At 34.9% G+C, this 12638-nt stretch overlaps 1 protein-coding gene across 1 annotated transcript in view; it reads left to right on the top strand.

Annotated features, from left to right (window-relative positions):
• Alg10 (alpha-1,2-glucosyltransferase Alg10) overlaps positions 1 to 12638 on the top strand; it is a 28234-nt gene that overhangs the window by 9136 nt on the left and 6460 nt on the right. The window lies entirely within an intron of this gene.

The raw sequence follows: 12638 nt of genomic DNA, 5'->3' as shown, positions 1-12638 counted from the left end.
TCATAATGGTTTCAGATGGTAACATAAACATTTTTTTTTTCATAGTGGTCAAGTGTATATGTAAGTAAGTCTTCAAAGAAGTGATTATTGATGAAGAAGTTCCCTTTAAGAGGGTCCAGATTTTAAGATAGATAATTTTCTTGAGCTTTCAGCTTAAAGAAATTGAATGCTGTCCTTTGCAGCCTGCCATGTCTTTTGGTCAATATAAGCAGATTTCAATTTTTTTTGCTTCATCTAGAAACATTATAGTGTTTTTTTTGTATGCCCCAAAGAGCTAGTTTCCGATTGAATAAATCCATTTTGTTAATGAGCATAGACAAGGAATTTACACTATTATTGAAGAGAAATACTATGTTCACCAAGAGAGTATGTCTACCATGTACATAAGCCTATTCCTTCAATAATGACTCTTGGTAATCAGTCTTTTTCTCTAGCTGAAATTGTGCCACTTCTTTTCCTAGTTTCATGGTCTGGTATCTTACAAAACTTAGTAGATTTGTTCCTTTCAGGAATATTAGAATGCATACACCTTTTTGCATAGCTTTTTTAGTTTTCATTTTACGGCTATTCAAAACTTCGATCGTTTTGACGCTTTGAATTATGAAGGGAACATTTTGAAGTTGTGTCTCCTTTGAAATACTTTATCTTCTTTTTCAAGCGATTAGTTTTAATGAAAATTATTATAATTTTTGGTTTATATGTGAGAGTTAAAAAAAATGTTTTAGATACTCCCAGAAGCTTTGATACTTATTGTTAATCAATAGATTTTGTTTTTCTTCTTCTTTTTTTTTTGGCTTGGTTTGGTGTTGCTGATTATTTGATTTGGAAAGGGGGGAAGGGGGTCAGTGGTGTGACTGTTAGCTCATCCAGAGTCGACACAGCTCCAAATGGGTACCTGGAGAAATCTGGGGGAAAACATGGGAAGGGTCGGATGATTCACCCCCAACCGCGCATGCCACTCCTGGCTAAAGGCAGAGAATCAGAAGATCGGCACCTGCGCTGCGTAGACCATTCGTCAGTATAATATCTTCTTTTTTTTACCAAAGGGATTGCCATCAATTACACAGTTAATAATATTCATTTGCTCCAAACTTTTCACTCAAGCCTACTCTGGACTTGAAAAAAAGAAGAAAAATGGTATGAGACCCTTGTGTATTCAGACTTTCTTTTTACTTAATTTATTTATTTGTTTTCTCAGCTTTGTCAGCAGTCTTATTACCAAACTTCAGTGTTTAGACACGCTCTTTAAACTTTTGAGCGTTAATACAGAAGTACAAGCAAAATGTATGAATTATTCTTCGAAGCTTCTTCACTCTGCCCAGGGAGAGGACTTTGAAATCCCTTTCCAAACCGTATTTGTGCTTCTATGACAAGGTTTGAAATTGTGAAGCATTGCTAAAATAGTGCTGATAAATCAAATCAAAAAAAGAGAAGACAAGTTTTGAAATTGCACATCTACGTGAGGGTGCCACTCAGTTTATTTTTCATAGTCTGGAATAGGCTTTTATTAACAATTAAATTTAAGAAAAACAATTTTCTTTTAAATGAAAGTAAAGAGCCATATTAAAACTTTAAAACAACTCTCTTTGCGCTAAAGTTCTATAGTGATTTACTGAAAGCATTTATGAATGCAACAAAGTTAGTTAGTGGCTAATTTCAAGTTTTTTATCCAATTACCGCTTAAAACATTTCCAACTGTTTTTTTCCTTGTTTAAAGCAAGTATGCATTAATATGCTGCTCCATTCTTGAGGTATTGTAAAAAAATGCTTTTTAGCTCATCCAATCGCCCTTGTGCTTAAGCGCTCGTTCTTTCGAGCTTTAGGGACGAATATTCAAACTTCATTGTAAGGAGTGGGGAGGGGGGGCTGATCAGGTGGACAATGCTTCATATACAGAGTAATTTATGTTTGTTTAATGCTTTAATGTCACTCTTTACTTCTTTTTTTTTAAATTGTTTTTTTTTATATTATTTATGATTGTTTTTAATACCATACCCAGGATTAATCTAAATGTGAGGAGGCTACCATACCTTAAAATCCCACCCTTTGCCTCAAATTTTAACTTGTACAGAACAGTGCTTCACGAAATAGAACTCATTTAGTGTATTACCTTTTATAGTAAAGCATAATTTTCTAAAATAAAGTATTGTGCCCATAATCCAAAGGGAGCTTTCCCCCACCCCAGTACCCATACTGCACCTTCATCCTCTATCTATCAATATAAATATTCTTCCTAATGAAGGAAGGCCGGAGGCTAAGCCCATGTACTTGGGATTGTTCATTTAATTCATCTGAAGCACCTCTCATAGTAACTTAGAAAATGTTTTTATAACTCTTTCTTGAAGCCTTAAGTATCCCCCCTCCCCTATTAAAGAATCCGTCAACGGGCACTATAATAGATGGTGTTCAACTTTGTGATACTCTATAGTCGTCAGCTTTATTGGGGAAACCAAGAGTATGATCAATTTTTCGATTAAATCGTAATCGTAATCAATTTTTAAAGTAAAAATAATCGGATCGTGATTGTTCGTTTCTTAAGCGGGGCTCCCACGGCGTCAATAAAGTTAATAAAGCATTCCACAAAGTTACATACCGTAAAGTTCGTCGCGCTCACACATGAATTTTGCCTTCCTGACTTTATGGAAATTTTTTGAAGCAATTAATTTGAATTATTCACACGTTCATTCTTGAATATATCTGACATTATTTTTGATAACTTTTTCAATTTAATAAGTTAGTCTCAAGTTAGATGTTGTTTTTACTTTAAAATTTACTAAAGAAGGCTCACAGATAAAATGAGAACCCAATTCTTGACACATTACTTCACTTATTCCCTTGAATGCATTTTCAACACCAATTTTGTTCTTATGTTCCCTTTTTGAGGAACTGTATATTAAGAGTTTATTTCTCATTAGTGAAATAAGCAAGTTCTCTGTTTCAACGTTCCAGATATTAGAGAAAAAAGTTCAAGACTGGCTATCTAATTAGTTTCTTTTAGCTGAATTGAAATTTTCCACAAGTCTTCTCCTATTGGCTAAACTTTCCGGACCTTATTGAAAAAGTTAAATAAAGTTTAACTTCTTTCCGACAACCATAAAGTCAATAAAGTTATAAGAGGAAAACGGTTTATTAACTTTAGGGACAGCTTTATTAACTTTATTGACGCCGTGGGAGCCCCGCTTTGCAATTAATTTCTTAAATCTGACATACGAAAACATTGAAGTGAAAAATTTGACTGAAATATGTTGTTGTATTGTTAGTACTGTTGTAGCCTGTTACTGAGGAAGAAACCTTAGAAATCGGTGGCCGAGGAGGACCAATAAGGCTTAGTTGCTTTGATCGTACATTGTACATATTACATAGAAACGTACACATTGTACATAGTGACGCATTCAAAGAAGCTGACGGCATTACTTTAGTCGGGATCAAGGTCTTGTCAGCTTTGATAGAAGCAGCCAGATAGCTTTCAATCTTTTCAAAAGTCACAACCAGTGACCAGCCAATCCATCCTAACAGTCCCCTCTTATTCTTCAAAAAAGCATTTCAAGAGAGTGGATGTAAGCAACTCTAAACGGCTCCTGCTACAAGAGCTAATGTCATTGGTTAAGCCCAGTGAAGAGCTGACAATTAGAGTTCAATCTGAAAGATGGTTCCTATCATCTTTACTTATTTCATCAATCATGGATATGAGGAGATTGCTTAAACCAGATTCAGAACCTTAAATTCATTTAAGGTGGCTATGGATAGAAGAACCTCAGGTTAAACTATGGATAGGAACTTCATCCTTGCAACAATGCTTTGATCCATTAAGCGGCTCAGATTCTACAATGTAGTTGCAACCATTCGCTTTTACAAGCAGCTTTTCAATCAGTGATGAAAAAAAAACAGACTATAGAAATTATATGGCTTCCAAAAAGGATTGTGTGCCCTGGCTATCAAAGTGTTCTTGCTTTTTGTGTTTCAAGCACAGTTTATATAACTAGCAAAAACTTTACCGCAGATGATTTTTGGATCTTCGGTCTCAGTGCAAACAAAGAGCTTTTCCCATTCTTTTCTGCACATATTATGTAGTGTTTGCGTCACTTAGATAATACTTACTAGATAATACAGTACTTGAAATTTCGATACTGGAAAAAAACTTGATGAATTTGCCAAGTTTTTCACTGTTGTCCCATCTCGCAGTCATGGTTCAGATTATGTACAGATTAGAACAATCTATTTTTTCTATACATTGGACCCAACTGACTGGCCTATGTAGGATTTTATAAAAACGGGGGCGGGGGGGCGGATGAAATGTGTGAAAATAAGGAATTTTTTTTTCTTCTAATAACTGGTGGAATAGGGGTGATGGTTTCAGGGGCGGATCCAGGATTTTTTAGGGGGGGGGGCGCAAATTAGGTTGTAGCAATAAAATTAAGTTAGGAGCAAGTTTAATTAATGCAAAATTGCGTTAATTAGGTAAATTAAACTACTTTAGACGACTTTAGGGGGGTATCCCTCGCCCCCCCCCCTCTGGATCCGCAACTGGATGGTTTATCTTTTTTTTTTTTAACGTCGTGTTATTTATTTTCTCAGATTGTAGTTCCTGTGATACTTGAAAAGTTTAGTTACCTGTTTTGGCGGACAGTCGAGATAAGACTATTTTCGTTTTCAATCAATGTTTTCGTATGAAATGGGAAGACCTTTCCTTAACATTAAATAATAAACACCTCTTTTTCAAAATCTTTACAGTCTGTGAATTTACATACCGATAAGGATTCGTGATTGAGACCAGTTTTAGAACTTGTGTTCCAACGACTTCGAAGCCTACTTGTAATTCTTATCAACATCTGAACTAATTTTACATATATATATATATATATATATATATATATATATATATATATATATATATATATATATATATATATATATATATATATATATATATATATATATATATATATATATATATATATATATATATATATATATATATATATATATATTTATATTTATATCGGCGCGTACAAACAGCTCCTCTCATTTGATCTGCCATCAGCGGTCCAATTACCCTGGAATACGTATTTGGGCAGAAACTTTCTCAAAATGCCTTTGAAACCAATTTGGGACTTCGAAACCTATTTTTAATTCCTAAAAACATCTAATAATAACATTGCATTACTAATTACCGATTTTCATGTATGTAATGGAATAAATTAATTTAAATTTAGTGTCTTCAAAATTAGTGTTCCAACGTTGAAGCCAAGTTTCGTGTTCAAGAGAGATCTGACTTGTCTACCCGTGAAAAGATCTAATGTCGCTTATGTTTATAGGTTCTCTGGAGCACTTGCACCTCGGTCCGGGTTTTTATAATGGGTGAGATAGGGAAAGATCATACTGCTATTATATAAACTGTGGTTTCAAGAGATGAAAACCCATACTTTGCACGGATGACCTGTATAATATGTAAACTAGCAGATATGTGACAAGGACATAATCTCATTGGTCTACTGAGAAGGAAACTTGGACAAATATCTAACTTTTGCATCTTTGAAAGATGCCCAAGTTGGAAGAAAATGCTTTGGTATACCGGTATCGAGAAGGTTTTCAGTATTGCAGGGAAGATTATGGCTATACAGAGGGCACAACTAAAAAAAAAAATAATTTAATCTTGTGTTTTTGAAGTACAATTTTTGACATTTTGCTATATTTTTTGGCATACCTTGCCACTTTGAATTGAAATATATTTGTAAATGAACTGAAAATTGATATAATCAAAATAAAAGTGATTGGAAAAAATTATGGAAGCCAATAATTGGATTGTATTTGCTTGAAAGTTGCAAGTTTAATAGCTGAATTGACCAATTCAAGTAACCTGTTAATCGCACATCCCTGGGATAAACAGTCTACAATGACGGGTGCATTTTTATGGAACTGCATGTATGTTTAGGGACGAATGTTAAACTGCGCTCGAGTATGGCACCCATGACTGGTAGGCTATGTAAGTACCCTCTCAGTGGTACCCAAGAATTTGGCTCTGTACAGTGGCGTCCATTCGCGAAAATTTAGGGGGAGGGGGAAATGGATTTTTCACTATTTAAGAGGGGCAATTTGTTGTTTTTTTCAATTTATTCAGTGAAAATACCTACAGAGGCATTTTCAATGAAGATACCTCAATAAAGGCATTTTTGAAAATCTAAGAGGTGGGGATATAGATAGGGCCACATGTACCTCCTCCTCCAATTGATGCCACCAGCTCTGTGTGGGATAAATATCTGTGTTTGTTTTCTTTTACTAGTAGCTTTAGGGATCTTGCTCATAGTAGAAAGTGGCTCGTAAATTTTGATTTTTTTTATTTTTATTTTCACCAATGTTGTACATTTTTTTTGGCGGGATTTAAAACAATCCATTTCTAAAATTAAGCAATTTTTTTCATGGTAATACCTTTTGATTAGTAAAATTATTGTTAACGAATTTTTAATATTTAGATTCAGCATAAATAGTTGGTTTTGATGGTGCAAACATTATAATCCAATTTTGCTTTTTGAGTTTTAGTTTCTGTTGACAAGAGTCGCTTTTTTTAATTATTGATCTTATACTATGGACTATTGGATCTAGAGCTCTTGTAAAAGTAAAGAAAGCTGAGAGCCCCCTTCCCTCAACCCCTGTCCTTTTTAAATTCACATTTAATATTCGTGCAATAGTGTTTTAATCGTCCCTGAATCATGATCACTCCGAAAAAGCGCACGCCTGAAAATATTTCTATCAGTCTTTAAGATAATTTTTCTGTCGCTCCTAAATCGACCTGAAAAATTTTAGACTCATAACTTTTACTGTTTTCAAGGGAAGGTCTTTGAACAGATCTTTTTCATAGGGAATCCCCCCTCTCCTTCTTTTCACGTAAGCTCATTGGTGTAATATTGTATGCTACATCTTAGATAGCTCTGCAATAAATGGGAGCAGTAACCACGCAGCACCCCACCTATATTAAATGAGTAGTCGAAAATTCTGCCAAGAATGAATGGAGATTTAGGCGGAAGTCATTTCGCGCACACATCCACTTCTCTCTCCTCCCTTCCACCCGCTCCTCTTCTATATTTATCTGAATGCTCGACGAAAGATGGGAGAATATTTAGGTCTAAAAATTCGCTTTTTGGGGCTTCAGACATTCACTCCTACCTCCAAGAAAGATAGCTGATGTACAGCTACATACCACTTTAAGTAATTTCTACAAAGCGTCAAATGAATAGACTCAGTTAAATGAAGCTTAAATAACAGTTGCCCATATTATCCGTTTATTTTTAATTGCAAATAGCTTTAGGAATAAATGCACTATGGCATGGGATCGTGAATTTTGAAACTGGGAAGCTGAATTTATGGCTTTTTAGTAATTTTGAATTGATTGAATTATATTTTGAATTATATTGCATTTTAGCCCTCTTACAAACCAAAATTGTTGTTTCATCCCACAAAATGGGAGTAAAGCTACTGTGTCGTATTGTGATCACTAGTGCTACTCAAAAAGGGGACTAGAACTTTTAATTTTGTTTGAATGAGCCCTCCTTCACTGTCCTAGGGCCATTGGTTTGTTACAATCTCCCCTAGAAAAAAAAATCGTATTTTTGTATAGGAGCTTAAAAACTCTTTACTAGTGTTTCGGATATACTGAATTTGATGGTACAATTTTCATCAAGATCACTGCATCGTGGGGGGGGGGATCTCCTTATTTTCTAAAACTCGGCAAATTTCTTCTGCTTCTGAACTTTTTATGATTTAAAATGAAATACTGTTCAGTTTCAGTTTAATTTACAAGGAGGACTACCACCTCTCAAATCTTAAATTTTAAATCATAATTTAACTTTTGTACAGGAACACTTCGAGAAAAACAGCTTAATTAGTATTTGCTTTTTGAAATAAAGTTCCAGATTAAAATATCATCTTCTAAATACTAGTATATATATTTACTTAATTCGAAAAAGGAGAAATTTTACATTTTGCAGATAGTGCCTTTAGGTCTCTCATGCTTGATGAATTTCATTGCATAGTTTCTATCAAGCTGTTGCATATGTTTTAGTCGAAGGTTGTTACATTTTGAGTTCCATTGAAAATAGGTGCTCTTTACTTATAGTTTGTTACTATGTGCTGTTTGTTCCCTTATATGTGAAGGAATGCTACTACTCCCTCTTTCAGCTCCCATTTTTGGCAGTCAAGTTTAATATTCGTAAAATAATGCTTTGAGAATGATACTCATCCGTAAAAAACAATACGCCCCTTAAATATTTATTATGAGGTTGGGGGTAGAAATATAAAAAAATATTTATAGGGTCATCATCTCCATTATCTTAAAAGGTGAATTCTTCGAATAAACCTATTCTATAGGGAATTTCCCCATGGAAGGCAGTAGGGGGTTAGCCCCCCCCCCTCCCAGGAACCCAGAAGACATTAAACACCGCATGTAAATGGAAAATGAGAAGTAGTATTGTCATTTAAACTCTCTGAAAACAAAGCTCCTGGTAACACTTGCCAACCCCCTCCCCAAGGAATTTTCTGGTGAGGCTCTTGATGCCCCACCCTCAATTTTCTACGTCTGTGCTGGAAGGCGTGTAAATGTAGTCTCTTGTGCTACCTAGAAAAAAAAGTGTTGGAATGGAAGGGGCACTATCCCCCCCCTAACACCAAAATAATGGCGTAGACCAAAATATTCTCGGAACTCAAAAGGGATTAAACATCAATTCTTACCCCCTTCCTTTCCTCAGAACTCATTTTATGTTTATCTGGAGGCTAAATGCGAATTGGGAAGTTTGAGTATTTAAAAACACTCATTGAGGCATCCCCCCTACCTAAACAATGAGCCACTGCTCCTCCTTCATAATAGTTAATGCGCCCTTATGAATCACTGTGTATAATTTCATGAAACCTCAAGCGAATCAGTTTAGTCAAATCAAGGTTTAAAATAAATGTCAGAAACATTTTTTGCAATAAGAAGGGAGCTACTGCCCCGCAGCACCCTTCTTCAGGCTTAGTATAAATGAAGGGATATGAGAGACTAATTTCTAACCCCTCCCCCTGCCTTGGAGGTTCATCAAGAGTTTGACAATTCGGGCATTGAAATGCACGTTTTGAGACATCTTGCAACCCCCCCCCCTGTACAATGCCCCACCGCTCCTCCTTAATAATAGCTAATGCACGCGCAATTATACGTCACTGAACATGTTAAGTCAGTTGAATCAACTTAGTTAACTGAAGCATTAAGGCGAATGTCCATATTAGCAATTTACCTTGTACGGATTACATGACTTTTCGGGAACGAAAGCGCCAGCATGCAGCATTAACTCATTTGCAACTGGGAAGCTCAACATAGTTTTTTATACGTTTAAGTTGATTGGCTGCTTCGGGGCAAAATTGTTGTTTAGTGCCTCAAAATTACAGAAAACACCACTTTCCCGTGGCACAATGTTTTCGGTCACTTAAAAACGGCACTAAAATTGTAATTTCCGTTCGAATGAGCCCTCTCCCAATCTTCTAGGAGCATTGGAGGGATACGATCACCCTTAGAAAAAAAAAAAACAAATACGAGTAAACACATATCGCTGATCTCCCACATTTTTGTAAATATGACCTTGAAACGTCTGCAATAGGGTTCTCTGATATGTTGAATTTGATGTTGCGATTTTAATGAAGACCGAGGTCTTTTTGGGTCTTTCTCCTTTTTCGAAAACCAGGAAAATTTCCTCAGACTCTTAGCTTTTGATGGGTAACTTCAAACTGAATAAACCTTATGTATTTGGAATCAGCATAAAATGTCAATTCTTTCGATGAATTAATTGTTATTAAAACATTTTTTTTAGAGTTTCGGTTACTTCTTACGTACACAGTTCAGGCCGATTCACTTCTTATTTACAGTTCGTTACCACAAACTGTTTGACTCATTTAGCACAGAACTTAAAAAAAAAACTGGTATATTTATTTATTAGCATTTATTTATGTCTCATTTGGTGTCACTGGCAATGCTCTCTGGTAAATAGAATGGTCCTGTGAATTACCAGGACTAGTTTTCAAGTTAAAGTTTACTAGTTAAACCTGTGGTAGCTTTCCGTAATTTTTCTCTTTTCTTTCAAGATGATTTGCATAATGTAAACTGGATGGTCATTTTAATTTTCTTCTTTTCTTTCTTTGTATTCTCTATTTTTGTTTTAAAAACAAAGTATAAGGTCACAAGAGAGCTTACTTTAGGTGACATATTGCCTCTATTGTTTGCCCTCATTAGTCTCAGCAAAATAAGTTCGTCATTTTAATTGAATCGTCATTTTGATTTTTTTTTTTTTTTTTTGTATTCTCTGGTTTTGTTTTAAAAATAAATTACAAGTTCACAAAAGAGCTTACTTTAGGTGACATATTGCCTCTATTGTTTGCCCTCATTAGTCTCAGCAAAATAAGTTTGTGCTCTTCGCATAGGACACTCAAACTCCAACCTCGTTTTGGAATGCTTTCTGCTATCTTAAGTTTTAGATTCAGATTTTTTTAGCGATTAAGTACTTTTTTGTACTTAAGTTGTACCTTAACACTTAGGCCTATTTCTCTCTTATGCAGTACTTCAAATATAAGTACTTAAAGGGCTTACAACACTGCTACATAATGCATTTGTTGTTGTTTCTCTCTCAGTGAATCCCTGTCTCAATTAAAGCCAATAGCTAGTACTACAATAAAATGTGCATTATATTAATAAAGCGCAGTTTAGTACTGCAAGTACTATGTTTGAACTGTGTACTGTGTAATGCCTTCAAGTTTCACACACTGACCCTTTGCCTTTAAACCTTACTCATGCGTGTACTGTCCAAAACGGTGGAAGAAGAAATGTACAATTTATTATTTAAGTATTTAGAAACTAGGTGCATCACGCCCGCCATTTAATTAAAGAAGCCAAATGTACGTCCTTGCTGATTAATATCAGGCAGAATGGCGAAAGCGAAACACAGCAATATACATTATCCTTAGTCCGAAATTGAAGAAGATGAAGAAGTGTAGGCTAAATCCTTCTTGTCCAGTTTTTTTTAAAGTACAATTAGAAGACGGGTAAATCGCCATTTATTGGGGAAAGCCTTTTGCTGTATCAAGCAAAAAGCTTGACATATTCTATTGCATTTAATTTTTGTTATAAAAATGTCACTAGAAGACTCCCAGTAGGCTGTTCAAAAATGTACGTTTTAAAAGAATAAATTGTCGGGAAAGATTGACAGAATTAATTATCGGATTGACCCTTTTTCTTATCGGAAAATAATATTGAACATTTCGCTGGTAGCTGTAATTTATAACTTTACAGAGGAAGGAGGATTTTGAAAGATATTAAATAAAAAAAAACAAGTTTTTTAAACTGAAAGTAAGGAGCGACATTAAAACTTAAAACGAACAGAAATTATTCCGTATATGAAAGGGGCTGTCCCCTCCTCAACGCCTCGCTCTTTACGCTAAATTTTTTTATTGTTTTAAAAAATAAAGTTGTGAGACAGAGTCAAACTTTAGCGTAAAGAGCGACGCGTTGAGGAGGGGACAGCCCCTTTCATATACGGAATAATTTCTGTTCGTTTTAAGTTTTAATGTCGCTCCTTACTTTCAGTTTAAAAAACTTATTTTTTTTAATTTAATTTCTGATCGTTTTTTAGTCAATGCAGCTTTTATTTGCATAAAAATTTTACTTTTCTTTTGCTAAATGGATGTCTTTACAAATTAACTTATGTAACTAACTTCTATATTTGTATATTTTACTTCTGGCAAAAAATACAAAGTTGCAGATTTTTGCAGATATGAGCTTCAAATCTATGTAATACGGTTTTCTGATACGCTGAATCTGACGGTGTGATTTTCATTATAATTCTTTCACTTGTAGGGGATGTTTCCCCCTCTTTAAAAAATCGAGTAAATTTTCTCAGGCTCGTAGCCTTTGATGAGTAATACTAAACTTAATAAAATTTATATATTTAGAATCAGCATTATAAACACATTCTTTTGATACATTTATTGACATCAAAATTCCGTTTTTAAAAGTTTCGATTACTATTGAGCCGTATCGCTTAATTTTTATTGTTTTTTTTTATTACGTATATGTTATTACGTATATGAGGGGGTTCTCCCCTTAGTCAATACGACGCTCTTTACGGTAAAAGTTAAAAAAATTTCTTATTCACAAACCCCTGAATCACAAAGGCCGTTTAATTAGAATAGATAGCTCTTTTGAAAGCACTAAAAAAAACTGTAGCGTAAACAGCGAGGTATTGACTTGGGGGAGAACCCCCTCACATACGTTATGATTTCTCTTCGTTTTAAGTTCTAATATTCCTTCTTACATTTCAGTTGAAAAAACTTGTTTTTTTTATTTAATTTCTGATCGTTTTTTAAATAATGCTTGGAAATCCGGCGCCCCCTTCATAGAAATGTCCCTTGCCCCACAGAAACATCCTCCACGGACATATTCTCCAGAGTAATCCCCTCCTCTAGCCCCCCCCCCTCCAGAAAAAATCCTTCCTGAAAATGGTTGTATACTTCCCAATAAACAATAAATAATGCTGGCAAGTCCGGCGCCCCCTTCATAGCAATTTCCCTTCCCCATGACAACTTCCTTCATGAACAGATCCTCCAACATAACCCCCGACCCACCCTTC

This window comes from Artemia sp. Qi Xiang Cuo, chromosome 1, assembly GCF_049724085.1.
Source record: "Artemia sp. Qi Xiang Cuo chromosome 1, ASM4972408v1, whole genome shotgun sequence".
Classification (NCBI taxonomy): domain Eukaryota; kingdom Metazoa; phylum Arthropoda; class Branchiopoda; order Anostraca; family Artemiidae; genus Artemia; species Artemia sp. Qi Xiang Cuo.
The sequence above is the reverse complement of the archived record's forward strand: the minus strand, read 5'-3'. Positions and strand labels throughout refer to the sequence as shown.